This window comes from Phocoena phocoena, chromosome 12 (genome assembly GCF_963924675.1).
Source record: "Phocoena phocoena chromosome 12, mPhoPho1.1, whole genome shotgun sequence".
Lineage (NCBI taxonomy): Eukaryota > Metazoa > Chordata > Mammalia > Artiodactyla > Phocoenidae > Phocoena > Phocoena phocoena.
Window position 1 is genome coordinate 12,575,197 of NC_089230.1, and position 14,280 is coordinate 12,589,476.

The window sequence follows — 14,280 nt, forward strand, 5'->3', positions numbered from 1 at the left end:
TCACATCATTGTGCAACGATCTCCAGAAGTCTTACCATCTTACAGCACGGCAACGCTGTATTCACTAAACAATAACTCCGCATACCTTCTTTCCTCCATCCCTGGCAACTACCATTCTACTTTCTGTCTTTACGAGTTTGACTGCTCTCGGTCCCCTGTATAACTGGAATCATAAGGTGTTTGTCCTTTTGTGACTGGCTTATTTCACTAACATAATGTCTTCAAGGTTCATTGCATCGTATTGTAGCATGTGTTAGAATTTCCTTCCTTTTTAAGGCTGAATAATATTCCATTGTATGTGTATACCATATTTTCTTATCCATTCATATCTGTTGACAGGCACTTGGGTTGTATCCACATTTTGGATATTGTGAATAATGTTGACATGAATATGGGTGTACAAATGTCTTTTTGAGACCCTTCTTTCAATTCTTTTGGTTATATATCCAGCAGTGGAATTGCTGGATCATATGATAATTCTATTTTTAATTCTTTGAGGAACTGCCATACTATTTTTTTTATGGTGGCCATTTTACATTCCCACAGCTGGTGCACAAGCGTTCCCTTTTCTCCACATTTTCACCAACACTTGTTATTTTCTGGTTTTTTGTTTGTTCTTGTTTTTGGATAGTAGCCATACTAGTTGGTGTGAGGTGGTGTCTCACTGTGGTTTTGTTTTTCTTTTTTTTTTGCGGTACGCGGGCCTCTTACTGTTGTGGCCTCTCCCGTTGCGGAGCACAGGCTCTGGATATGCAGGCTCAGCGGCCATGGCTCACGGGCTCAGCCGCTCCGCGGCATGTGGGATCTTCCCGGACCGGGTCACGAACCCGTGTCCCCTGCATTGGCAGGCGGATTCCCAACCACTGCGCCACCAGGGAAGCCCTCACTGTGGTTTTGATTTGCATTTCTCTAATGATTAATCACCTTGAGCATCTTTTCATGTGCCTTTTGGTCATTTATATATCTTCTTTGGAAAACTATCTTTTCCCATTTGGGGTTGTTTTGTTGTGGCTCAGAAGTAACTTACTGGCACTCATGAAACTTATGAAAACAGTTTGAAGAGATTTGAAAGTTTCTGAAGTATTCGAAGATTTAATATGCATTGCGTGAAGGCACAATTATGTGCTATACTAACCTTATTTTTTATTTCTCTTGAATTTCTAATATTGAAAGCAAATGCACCAGATCTCAAGTTTTCTTAAATGATGTTCCTTTATTTACTCTTCCCTCACTCCTGCTCTAACCATGGATGGTAGATGAAATTTACTGGGAAGCAAGAGATACAATTTATTCTGTAATAGCGAAATTTAATCAAATGTCTTCCTATTCATTAAAAACTTTTCCTTCCTTTTTAGTGCTTTCTTTCTTTTTTTTCTGACCATGTTGCTGAAAAGACCAACTCTACGTAGGGGAAAGTGATAGCATCTCTAGGGTCTTAAGGCTTCTAAAAGACTGATGAGAGTTGAAGCTGCATGGGGCAGATCACGAATGGCCTCATGTACTAAGGCTTGTGCCCAGTGGTGAGGATATTATATTACAGAGAAAAACAACACAAGATTGTTTTGAGCTAAGATTTCCATCTTAATTGTTTCTGAAAATATTTCAGAAGATAATGACTATCTTTTATGTCAGACTACCAGAAAGTTCACTAGTAACTTAATTTCATTTAAAATATGATTTCATAGGGAGAGAATGGAAGAATGTAAGTAAGAATGGCTAGCTAGAGGAGCTGATTTATAAATCATACAGTAAGATGCCAGTCACTTCTTGGTCACCACTTAAATATGACCTAATATGATAATGAAGTAGTCCCATTCTTGGGTGATTTTTAAAAGGCAATGATGAAGAGGGATTATGGTGTCAAGCAGATGGGCTGTTCCTGAGCAGGAACCACGAGTAAGGACATTTTCAGTGAGAGGAATAGCATCTCGGTTTAGATTTCCCAGAAGCAGACCCTGAGAAGAGAATTTGGGTTCAAGTAATTTATTTGGGTAGTGATACCAGAAATACTTGGAAAGGGAATAAGGAAGTGAGAAAGGGTGGAAAGTTAGCTGATAAAGCTGTCTTGAGGGCTTCCCTGGTGGCGCAGTGGTTGAGAGTCCGCCTGCTGATGCAGGGGACACGGGTTCGTGCCCCGGTCCGGGAGGATCCCACATGCCGCGGCGCGGCTGGGCCCGTTAGCCAGGTCACTGAGCCTGCGCGTCCGGAGCCTGTGCTCCGCAACGGGAGAGGCCACAACCGTGAGAGGCCCGCGTACCGCAAAAAAAAAAAAAAAAAAGAAAAAAAAAAACCCAGAAAGCTGTCTTGAGCAAGCAAATTATGACTGTAGGTAACTTAATTTTGCTGGGGAACTCCGAGAGCCTGAGAAAAACATGCGCTTCTAAGTTTTCCTCCCAAGGGACAGGGGCGCTGGAATATTTATATACCCAGTCCCAGTGGTCATTGGTTGAGGGCTTGTCCTGGGGGCAATGCCTCTCTGCACAGGTGGGGAACTGGAATCTGGCAGCCAGAGAAGTCCTCCCACAAAGAGATGCAAGGACTGGCAGTGAAGTCTGGCCAGTGTGCCCCAGGTGATCCATGTGGCTGGCTCGCTAGCAGCATCCACTGCAAGCAGTCTGCTTCCTTAAGAGCTCTTTTCTATCCGCCTTGCTGAAGCGTCAGCCTTTCAGAACCGTCACGATTATCACCATCAACACCTTCAGTCCCTTTTTATAATGAATGCCAGGAATCTGTGCGTTCTGTAGGAAATCAGGTCTTTCTGTTTATTAACCAAGAACACTTACCAAATGTTTTCTATGTAGAACGTCTCTTTGTAAGAAGAAAGACTTTCTGGGCGAAAATCTCATTATATTCCTAATGTAATGCTAGATAAACCCCAATGCAATAACATTTTAATAAAAGCATACCCCAGATAATGTATGAAGGATACAGAGAGCTTGCTAACATTATTGTTCTCCAAAGAATTTAAAATATTTTTTACAGCAATTAATCTGACACAGAGGAAACAGGGAGCTTAGACACAGAAAGAGCTACTCAGAGGGCCCGGCTGACAGTGGACAGAGTGAAAAACTTCTTTTACTTCACCTTTGCCTTTTTGGGTCATTCCTCCTCTTATTTTCTTTCCATGCCTTTCTCCAATTCTTATCATTAATAATAAAATCTTAAATTATGTATGGCCCTGACAATTTTACAGTATTACATAGATTCATGTTAACTCTAGTCAGCCTGAAGCCTCTGGTTAGATCCACCATGTGGTGCTGGCCCGAGAGGTTAAGTTGCTCGGCCTAAAATTACACATTAAGTGGCTTGCTTCAAGATACTCTGATTCAAAGCCAGGACTCTTCCTTCCATGCAATCCGTCAACTGCAGATTCTCTTCTATTTCAGCTCTTGTCTGAGACTGAAGAAATTTTTGTCTAGAATTATTTAACTGAGTTCTGGCTTCTGGTCTGAGTTTTGTCACTTTAATGACATCACATAACTTTCCTATTGTATAATGCCAATCTAGTTTGATGTCTAGGTTAAAAACTGATCCATTTCTTAAATTCTGGCACTTGAATATGATTAATTGTCCTCTAAAGGCTAATAGTACCCAGATGGCATATGCTTAGCACTCAGTAAATGTTAAGGTTTTATTAGATATTACTCAAGATTATTATAATTATTATATTTCTTAAAAGGGTTTCAAGCATTCTCACTGCCAGGCCTGCTTCTGATATCTAAAAACAAAACAAAACAAAACAAAAAATTATTTTTTCTTCTTCCCTTGCAGTGCTTGTCATAGCCCAGTGCTAATACGCTCAGCTCTCTGCCTGCAGGCCCAGGTAATACTCGTAAAATGGAGATTGCCTTGGTGTATAATCTTCCTAGTTCCTTTCCTGAAAGGAAGAGGGAGTCGAGTTGCTTATCAGAACAAAGCAGCATCACATAATCTGTCATCTGAAGAGAAGGAGGGAGGCTTTAGATTTCATGCAATTTTTTGAGGGGAAGAAACACTACTAAAACTATCTAAAAATAGTAACAATGTCACTACTAAACGTTCTTAGACTGCATTCCACTAAATATGTATACTCAAAATTCTGTGCTCTATTATTATTTGTGTGGGGTTATGTCACCATGTTTGGGTTCAGTTAGGCTCATTTGTTTCTATTTGTTTTAAATTTTTGGAACTGCTTCTTTTTTGTTTGTTTGTTTTTGGTTTATTTTTAATATAAATCATTTACTCAATTCCAAAGTCAAAACTATTTACAAATTACAACCAGGTAAGCCTTGCTTTCATCCCGTTCCTCTACCCACTTTCCTCCTTCCTTTTATGTTTCTTTAAAAATTTTTTTTCTACTGTTTCTTTTTACTAATATAGGCAAGTATGTATACTGAGGGGTATCCTATCTCTCTTTTCTTACATGAAATTAGCATACTGTATCTATTGTACTGTACCCTACTTTTTCTCTTGCTTTGTCCTGGAGATTATATGTATATATGTCATTTTTCATAGTTATTCATTATATGTAGATGCCATAGTTTATTCAAATGTCCCCTGATGATAGACATTTGAATTCTTTACAGTCTTTTGTTCTTGCAAATAATGTTGCGATACATATGCCATTTAACATATTTATATTTAGGACAGATCTCAGAAGTGGGATTTCTGGGTCAAAGGGTAGATGCATTTTTGTTAGTTACTGCTCAGTTTCCTTCTACGGGGTTTCATTTTGCATTACCACTAACAGTGTAATGAGAATGACTGTTTCTCCATAGAGCTAGAACTTTAAAAATTGATTTCACCTTTTCTTTCACCTCAGTTTATTTTTACCTTGTATTTTAGAGGATATAATTCAAATTTCTTCAGTGTCATGAGTCTGTGTACCAATAGAATTTATTTATTTATTTATTTTTCATTTTTATTAAACTACAGTTGATTTATAATATTATTTTAATTTCAGGTGTATGGTTCAGTAATTTGATATTTTTATAGATTATACTCCATAGAAAGTTGTTATAAAATATTGGCTATATTCCCTGTGTTGTACAATATATCCCTGTAATTTATCTATTTTATACCAGGTAGTTTGTACTTCTTAATCCCCCTCACCCATTTTGCTCCTTCCCCCACCCCTCTTTCCATTGGCAACCACCAGTTTGTTCTCTGTATATGTGAGTCTGTTTCTGCCTTACTATGTTTGTTCATTTGTTTTATTTTTTAGATTCCACATATAAGTGAAAGCATACAGTATTTGTATCTCCCTGTCTTACTTAACTCACTAAGCATAATACCCTCCAGGTCCATCCATGTTGTTGCAAATAGCAAAATTTAATTATTTTTTATGGCTGGGTAATATTCCATTGTATATATATGTATATACACAATATATACAATATTCCATTGTGTGTGTGTGTATATATATATACACACACACACACACACACACAAATATATATACCACATCTTCTTTATCCATTCATCTGTTGATGGACAAGAAAACTGGGTAGCAATACCCATATCAGACAAAGGCGACTTTAAAACAAAATCTATAACAAAAGACAAAGAAGGACATTATGTATTGATAAACAGGTCAATCCAAGAAGAGGTTATAACATTTGTAAACATTTATGCAGCTAATACAGGAGCACCTAGATATAGAAAACAAACATTAACAGATATAAAGGGAGAAATTGACACTAATATAATAATGCAAGGGGACTTTAACAGCCCACTTATATCAATGGACAGATCATCCAGACAGAAAATCAATAAGAAAGCAGTGACCTTAAAAGACACATTAGATCAGATAGACTTAATAGATATTCACAGAACCTTCTTTCCAAAATCAGCAGAATACACATTCTTTTCAAATACACGTGAAACTTTGTCCAGGATAGATCACATGCTAAACCACAAAACAAGTTTCAATAAATTTAAAAAGATTGAAATTATTTCAAATATTTTTTCTGACCACGATGGTATGAAACTAGAAATCAATTACAGGAATAAAACTGGAAAAACCACAAACACATGCAGACTAAACAACATGCTACTAAAAAAAACCCCATGGGTTAATGAAGAAATCAAAGAGGAAATCAGAAAATACCTTGAGACAAATAAAAATAGAAACACAACTTTTCAAAATATATGGGATGCAGCAAAAGAAGTTCTAAGAGATGTTTTTAGCAATGTAAGCCTACCTCAAAAAGAAGAAAAATCTCAAATAAACAACCTAACTTCCCATCTAAAGGAATTAGAAAAAGAAGAACAAACAAAACCCAAAGTCATCAGAAGGAAGGAAATAATAAAGATTAGAGAGGAAATAGAGACTAAAAAAACAGTAGAAAAGATCATTGAAAGAAACTGAGTTGTACTTTAGAAGATATTGATAAAATTGATAAACCTTTAGCCAGACTCATTAAGAAAAAAAAGAGAGTGGGCCCAAATAAACAAAATTAGAAATGAAAGAGGAGAAGTTATAACCAATGTCATAGAAATACAATCATGAGTGAATACCACAAACAGTTACATGCCAACAAATTGGGCAATCTAGAAGAAATGATTAATTCCTAGAAACATACAATCTTCCAAGATTGAATTAGGAAGGAATAGAAAATCTGAACAGACCAATTCCTGGTATTGAAATTGAATCAGTAATCAAAAAACTCCCAACAGACAAAACTCCAGGACCAGATGGCTTCACAGGGGTATTCTGCCAAACATTTAAAGAAGAGTTAATCCTTCTAAACTATTCCAAAAAATTGAAGAGGAGGGAATATCCTAACTCATTCTATAAGGCCAACATTTTACCCTGATACCAAAACCAGACAAAGACACTGCAAAAAAAGAAAATTATAGGCCATTAGAATTTAGTGACAGCTGTTCCAGAGTGACATGGACAGCTCTGCTTAGAGTTTAGATTTTGCTCGTTTCCAACATACTGGGGGTTTCAGGGCAGAGCTGAGCAAACCACGGATTTATATGGAGAACTGGAGCTTTGCAAAGCTCCTAATTCTGATATTCATTGGGTAACTTCCCTGAAATTTATTTAAAGTAATTCCCAAACTGTCAAATCCATATTCACACATAAATGCAAAAGCATATTACAAAGAAATCTATATTTTGTTTTCTAAACTAATTTTTTCCTTGAACTGAAGATTCTATTCACTTAAACACATACTTTATTTAATAACAGGGTTTTGGGGGAAATGGTACAATGAAAATTCATCTAGATTCTAACGTGCCTCTTGATTTCAGAACTATTGAAATGTAAAAAATCAGATTTCTCAGAATCAAGGAAATAAGTTCCACTGAGAATAGAGCGATAATTATACTCTTTGTTTTTCACCATGAAATACATAATTTCCTGTATTATACTTCATTTGCTTCTGGTTTGGTCTTCTTTGACCTACTTATCCTCTGGAATATATATATCATTCTTATTTTTCTAGGTCTCGTCTCTACCTTTCTGACATATGTAGTCCCTAAAGAAGTGATTTTATCTATTTTGCAAGGTTTGTAGTATGAAAAAGCCAAACTTTACTGATGGCAATGAACACTTATTTTGCATTTAAATATTAAAATTTGATATCCTATCTTAATTAATTTTTAACGATATGTCTGAGTGTGGCAAATCCTATGTAAAATATTTTGACTCTGAAATTCCTGTAGTCCAAAATTGAAGCAAGTAAGAAATATTAACCTACTTTTGTGTCTAAAGTTTGAACAAATCCTGTTGAGTCATCAGCGGGATCGTCAGAGACCTCATATTTTACCTTCATTTAAGTCTTACTGATAGCCAAACAGGAGGGATTTCATTCATTGTTTTTTACTCCCCAAACTTTTCCTGCATCTCATGTTTTTAAAAACAGCTTTATTGAAATATGTTTTACATATCATAAAATTACCCTATTCAAATTTACAATTCAGTAATTTCTGGTAAATTTACTGAGTGATGAGCCATCATAATACATCAGCTTTAAATCATTTTAATCATATCTATAAAATCCTTTATGCCGATTTACAGTGACTCTCCATTTCCACCCCCAACTCCAGGCAACCACTATTCTATTTTCTGTCTCTGTAGATTTGCCTTTTCTCTACATTTTATATAAAGGAATCATACAGTATTACATGATTTCTTGTGTCTGTGTTTTACTTAGCATTATGTTTTCAAGACCCTTCCATGTTTTAGCACGTGTCAGTTGTTCACTAAACAGTATTCCATTGTATGAATATACCACACTATTTACTAGTTGATGGATATTTAGATTGCTTCCCATTTTTGGCTATTATGAATAGTACTGCTATGAATATTTGCATGCAAATCTTTGCGTGGGCATATGCTTTCATTTCTCTTGGGTAGGTACCTAGGAATGGAATTGCTGGGTTGTATGGTAATTGTATGTTTATATTTTTTAGAAACTGCCCAGTGTTTTTCCAAAGTGGCTTCTGCATCTCATTTTAGCACTTTCTTTATTGTCAGAGGAAAAAAAACATGTTTCTGTCATTCATTCATTCACAAAACTCATTTCTTTATTTTGCATGTGTTGAACACGTACCTTGTCCCAAGAATTAATGATATAACCATAAACACAAAATTGTTTCCTCCAAAGTGCTCACCATCTGTTGGAGAACCAGAGGAATACCTAGATAACTAAATACAGTTAAGAGAAGTATGGTAAGCAAAGTCCACCGCTGGGGTTGAGGTGCAAAGAAGAGGGCACAGTTCCAGGCTTGGAGGAGCAGGAGAAAGTTTTGGAGAAGGTCACACCGAAGTTGATTTGTGGAGACATATCTAGGGGAGTGAGGGAGGAAGGGCACTGTAAGCCTAGGAGCAGAAGGAATCCAGCCCTGATTGCAGTCAGAACCCCTTTACCCAGATCACCTTTACTTTTCTTCATAGCAATTATTGCCAACCGTGTGCTATGTAATTTATGTGTTCATTTGTTGAGCTATTGTCTCTTTTCTCCTTGAAAGTAGAGATCTCTGTTTTGTCCACTGATAAAGCCCAAATATCTGACACGGTATCTGACATGGTACCTGACACAAAGAAATGGTACTCAATAAATATTCATTGAATAAATGAATGTATAACCACAAACAGTTTTAATTTATTTATTTTTTATTTTTTTAACATCTTTATTGGAGTATAGTTGCTTTACAATGGTGTTAGTTTCTGCTTTACAACAAAATGAATCAGTTATACATATACATATGTTCCCATATCTCTTCCCTCTTGCGTCTCCCTATCCCACCCCTCTAGGCAGTCACAAAGCACAGAGCTGATCTCCCTGTGCTGTGCGGCTGCTTCCCACTAGCTATCTACCTTATGTTTGGTAGTGTATATATGTCCATGCCTCTCTCTCGCTTTGTCACAGCTTACCCTTCCCCCTCCCCATATCCTCAAGTCCGTTCTCTAGTAGGTTTTGATAAACATATGTGTTTAATGCTGCATAATATGCCAACTACAGATGAAACTTCACTGAGTTGAACAAAATCAGAGTTGCTGGGTAAAGTGGATGGATGGGTACGTGAGGAGCAACACCTTTAAGATTGTAGAACATCACATCACAAAGTGAAGAGCAGTGTCTTGTTTCAGAATTTAAGACTAGATTTGGTAAGACAAGTTTGCACAGTGACCAAAGGATGGTTTGATACTTCTGGTAAGAGAACAAGATTTTTATTACATTAGAATCCAGAGAAAAAAATTGCAGGTACCGATGCAGAAATTTCAAGTAACTTTTCAGAAATTTAGGAATGATTGAAGAGAAAGGATTCCATTTGAGAAAGTTATTTAATTAATACAATAAGGAACAAGGAATCTGAGGGGGTGGAGGAGGGAAAGGAGGAAGAAGAGGAGAAAACTGTCATTTCCTGAGGATTTTCCCACTGTGATTGTCATTTTTGAGGCACTTTTTGCAAGTCAAATAAGCAAAGACAATTTTTGACACAGTTGTGATTTTGAATACACCTTGAATGTCTTAGGTACAATGAAAAATGCCTTTGCTCATAAAGGAAACATTACTGGGGAAATCCTAAAGCATCTTTTACTCATATTCATTTTGGCTCTTGTTTGAAGGAATCTCAGCCATCTCTGTTTTGCAGGAAAGGAATCCACCCAGATGAAGACACACAATTTATCTTTTACATATATCTGTATTTAGTTTTTTGTTGATTGGCTTTTGTGTTGTTATCATTTAATATGGGCTTCTTGTACTGAAAAAAAATTGTCTAGAGACTAATAATGCTATAAATTGGGTGTTAATTGTAATTCAGCTCAATGGAAGTATTTTTCTCTGTGTTTTAATTTTTTTGTTTATTTTGGTTGAATAAGGGGTAGGGACCCTGGAGGAAATGAAATTGTATTATTAAGCAGGGCTTGATCATGAAGCACCTTTTATACTCTGCTAAAGCACTTAGACTTTGTCTAAGAGCAGTTGGGAACCGTACAGGATTTTAATGAAAGAAGAAGTTCATGGAGTGAAGATTTGCTGTGATTGTGATTTGGACACTAAATCAGAGGAAAGGACAGAACTAGAAAGAGGGATAATGGTTTCGAAGACTTTTGCAGTAATTCAGGTGAATGTTAATGGTGGTCTGAAGGAGGTGGTGGATAAGGGATACATTAAAGAGCTGTGGCAGATGCAGCAATGATACAACTTAGTGGTTATTTGCACAGAAGCTGAGAAGGAGATTGAAGCATCAAAGGTGTCTTCCATATTTCCTTTTATTCTTGGACAACTGGATAGAAAGTGGTATCTTTCACTGAAGAGGAGAACACAGGACAAAGAGGAGCAGGCATTTCATGGAGTAAAATGATGAGTTTGGTTTTGGATTTTCCACTCTTGGGGAGAGTTTTAGTTTGTGCTGTCACATAACAAAATACCATAGTCTGGGTGCCTCCAACAACAACTATTTGTTCCTTCCAGTTCTGGAGGCTGGGATGTCCAAGATCAAGTTCTGGCAGATTCCATGTCTGCTGAGGGGATTCTTTCTGGTTGGCAGACAGCTGCTTTCTTGCCATATCCTTAGATGGAGGAGGAGTAGGGAGAAGAGGGGGGACCACTGGTCTCTTCCTCTTCTTATAAAGGCACTAATCCCATTGTAGGATTAGTAAGGGCTTCACCCTTATGACTTCATCTACACCTAATTACCAGGCTTCCCTGGTGGCGCAGTGGTTGAGAATCTGCCTGCTAATGCAGGGGACACGGGTTCGAGCCCTGGTCTGGGAGGATCCCACATGCCGCGGAGCATCTAGGCCCATAAGCCACGACTGCTGAGCCTGCGCGTCTGGAGCCTGTGCTCTGCAACAAGAGAGGCCGCGATAGTGAGAGGCCCTTGCACCGCGATGAAGAGTGGCCCCCGCTTGCCACAGCTAGAGAAAGCCTTGACACAGAAACGAAGACCCAACACAGCAAAAATAAAATAAATTAATAAACCTAATTACCTCCCAAAGGTCCCACCTCCAAATACCATCACTTTAGGGTTTAGGGCTTCAACATATGAATTTGGGATGGGGGGGCACAAATATTGGGTCTGTGGAACACCCATTGAATAGGTACACTAGGCAGTTGTATCTTGGGACAGAAGCACCAGGGTTGAAATGAGTTTGAAGTATAGGTTTTGGATATGTGTGTACAATGGTTATACATGCAGTCATGGGTGTGTGTATGATTCCCTGTGGAGAGTACTGGAATGAGAAGAGAGTAGGTCTGTGGTTAGAAATCTGGGAAATACTGACATTTAAGAAACAGACAGGGAGAAGAAGACCCTATGAAAGAAAGCAAGGAGTAGTTAGAGGAGAAAGGGGGAAGCAGGAATGTGTTGTTAAGAGGCATTTCAAGAGGGAGGAAGTGGGCTGGAGTGTCCGTTTCTAGACTTCAATTAAATGAGGGCTAAAGAGGGTAGTGGGATTTAGCAACATGAAAATCACTGGGGTTCATGGTAACTACCCCTTCTGTGGAATTGTGGGCATAGAAATGAATGAGGGGAGGAAGTAGAAACAAATGGTGAATATAAATTGTTTTACTCTTTCTAAAATAATTGCAGGAATTTACACTAAAACACCCTAGCCTATCATAGGGTTGTTTTAATCAAGGTGAAATTTACATGAGAGTGTCCATTCCTTAATGAACAATTCCGTGGTATTTAGTACACTCACGGTATTGTGCAACCACTATCTCTGTCTAGTTCCAAAGCATTTTCATCAACCCAAAGGAAAACCCATACCCTTTAAGCAGTGGCTCCCTATTCCCTACCCCCACCCCAGCCCCTCGCAGCCACTAATCTGTGTTCTGTCTATAAACTTACCTATTCTGGATATTTCATGTAAATGAAGCATGCAATATGTGATGTTTTGTGTCTAGCTTCTTTCCCTTTGCATAATGTTCTCGAGGTTCCTCCACATTAGAGTATGTATCAGTACTTCATTTGTTTTTATGGCCGAATAACATTCCATTGTATGGATAGACCACCATTTATTTATCTGTTCCTCTGTTGATGGGCACTTGGACTGTTTCCACCTTATGACTATTGTGAATAATACTGCTATGAACACGCATGTACATGTATTTATTTGAGTACCTGTTTTCACTTCTTTTGAATATATATCTAAAAGAGAAATTGCTGGAGCCTAACATCGTTTTTTAAAACTATACTTTTAGTGTGGGTGGGGGAGGGATGGCTTGGGAGTTTGGGATTGGCAGATGCAAACTATTATCTGTAGAATTGATAAACAACAAGATCCTACTGTAGAGCACAGGGAACTATATTCAATATCCTGTGATAAACAGTAATGGAAAAGCATATGAAAAAGAGGGTATCAATATATATGTATAACTGAATCACTTTGCTGTATAGCAGAAATCAACACAACATTGTAAATCAACCATACTTCAATAAAATAAATTTTAAACACTATACTTTTTTTTTTTTTTTTGCAGTACGTGGGCCTCTCACTGTTGTGGTCTCTCCCTTTGCGGAGCGTAGGCTCAGTGGCCGTGGCTCACGGGCCCAGCTGCTCCGCGGCATGTGGGATCCTCCCAGACCGGGGAATGAACCCGTGTCCCCTGCATCAGCAGGTGGACTCCCAACCACTGTGCCACCAGGGAAGCCCTAAACACTATACTTTTATATAATGCTAACTGAGAGTTCACAAGAAGCATTGTGCATTGTAGAAAAAGTTGATGTACCCAGTCTCTTTTCAAGTTCTTTACATTCTCTTTGAGATAGGATTGGTGAAACCACCATTCAGTAATTAACTAACACATCAAAAGAGAGATAAGTTGAGTGAAAAAAAACATGTATAATTTTTAAAGAAGGAAGTGCCCTTTCGAATTGAGTTTTGAGTTTCATAAGAAGAAAGCACTTCAGGTGAAGAGTTTGGATAAGTTGACTCATGCAGGAGAGAGAAGACAGGACAGGGCTAAGGTTGGAAGTTTCACAGTTTAATATTTCTGAAGAAAGAGTACAAGTTGCACCCTATTTGATGATAAGGGAAAGAAACACAGATGAAGAGCACCCATGGTGCTGATTTCATAGCTAGCTGACTCTAAAAATTAAGATTGTATTTTTAAAACCAATTTTTACTCATCTCCCAGTAACTGACTCTTTTATGTTTAATCTTGTGGATTGTAATTCTCCATTCAGAGACACCAGTGTAGATGGAAGATTTGAGTTCTGTCTATGAGAAGCAATCTAGCCTCCTATGGTTCAGTTAAATTTTATTCATAAAGTAAAGATTAAGACATTTTTAGAGGTGGAACAATGATTACATTTCCTGTAAAATTCTTGGTGTTTTAAAGTGGTATTCATTCTACATCCTTAAAAGTGTCATTTTCCTCTGCTGTCTTTCCTTTATAGAAAAAAACTCCTGGGAATTGATTATGGAACTGAGATTTTCCAAGACATGGCTCTGTGATTTAACCCCCAAGGAACTTCCTAAAGACTTGGGAGAGGAAAAAATGTTTGTTCAGTATCTGTTAAGTGTTTTATTTGTCTGAGCTCACTTAAGTCCTATTACAACCAGTAGGTGGTAGATCCATGATATGAACCTCAATTTACTAACTCCAAAGTCAGGCCTCTGCTCACCATATAATAGCGTGTTAATTAGGTTCCTTCTTATGTGCTTGTGGCTTGTGAGAGAAGTAGGATGAGAAAGATGCTGAGGATAGCAGGAAGTGGAGCTCTGATAGGTGAGCTCTGATGTTTTCTAGGAAGACAAAAAGGGGTCGGGCAGGTCCTACTTGTGCCACACATTGGCTGTCCCTAAACTGTGCCATGTTACTTCTCAGGGAA

General features: G+C 37.8%; 1 protein-coding gene across 1 annotated transcript in view; it reads left to right on the forward strand.

The window, feature by feature from the left end:
- IPCEF1 (interaction protein for cytohesin exchange factors 1) overlaps nt 1–14,280 on the forward strand; it is a 136,206-nt gene that overhangs the window by 77,842 nt on the left and 44,084 nt on the right. The gene's annotated exons all lie outside the window — the stretch shown is intronic.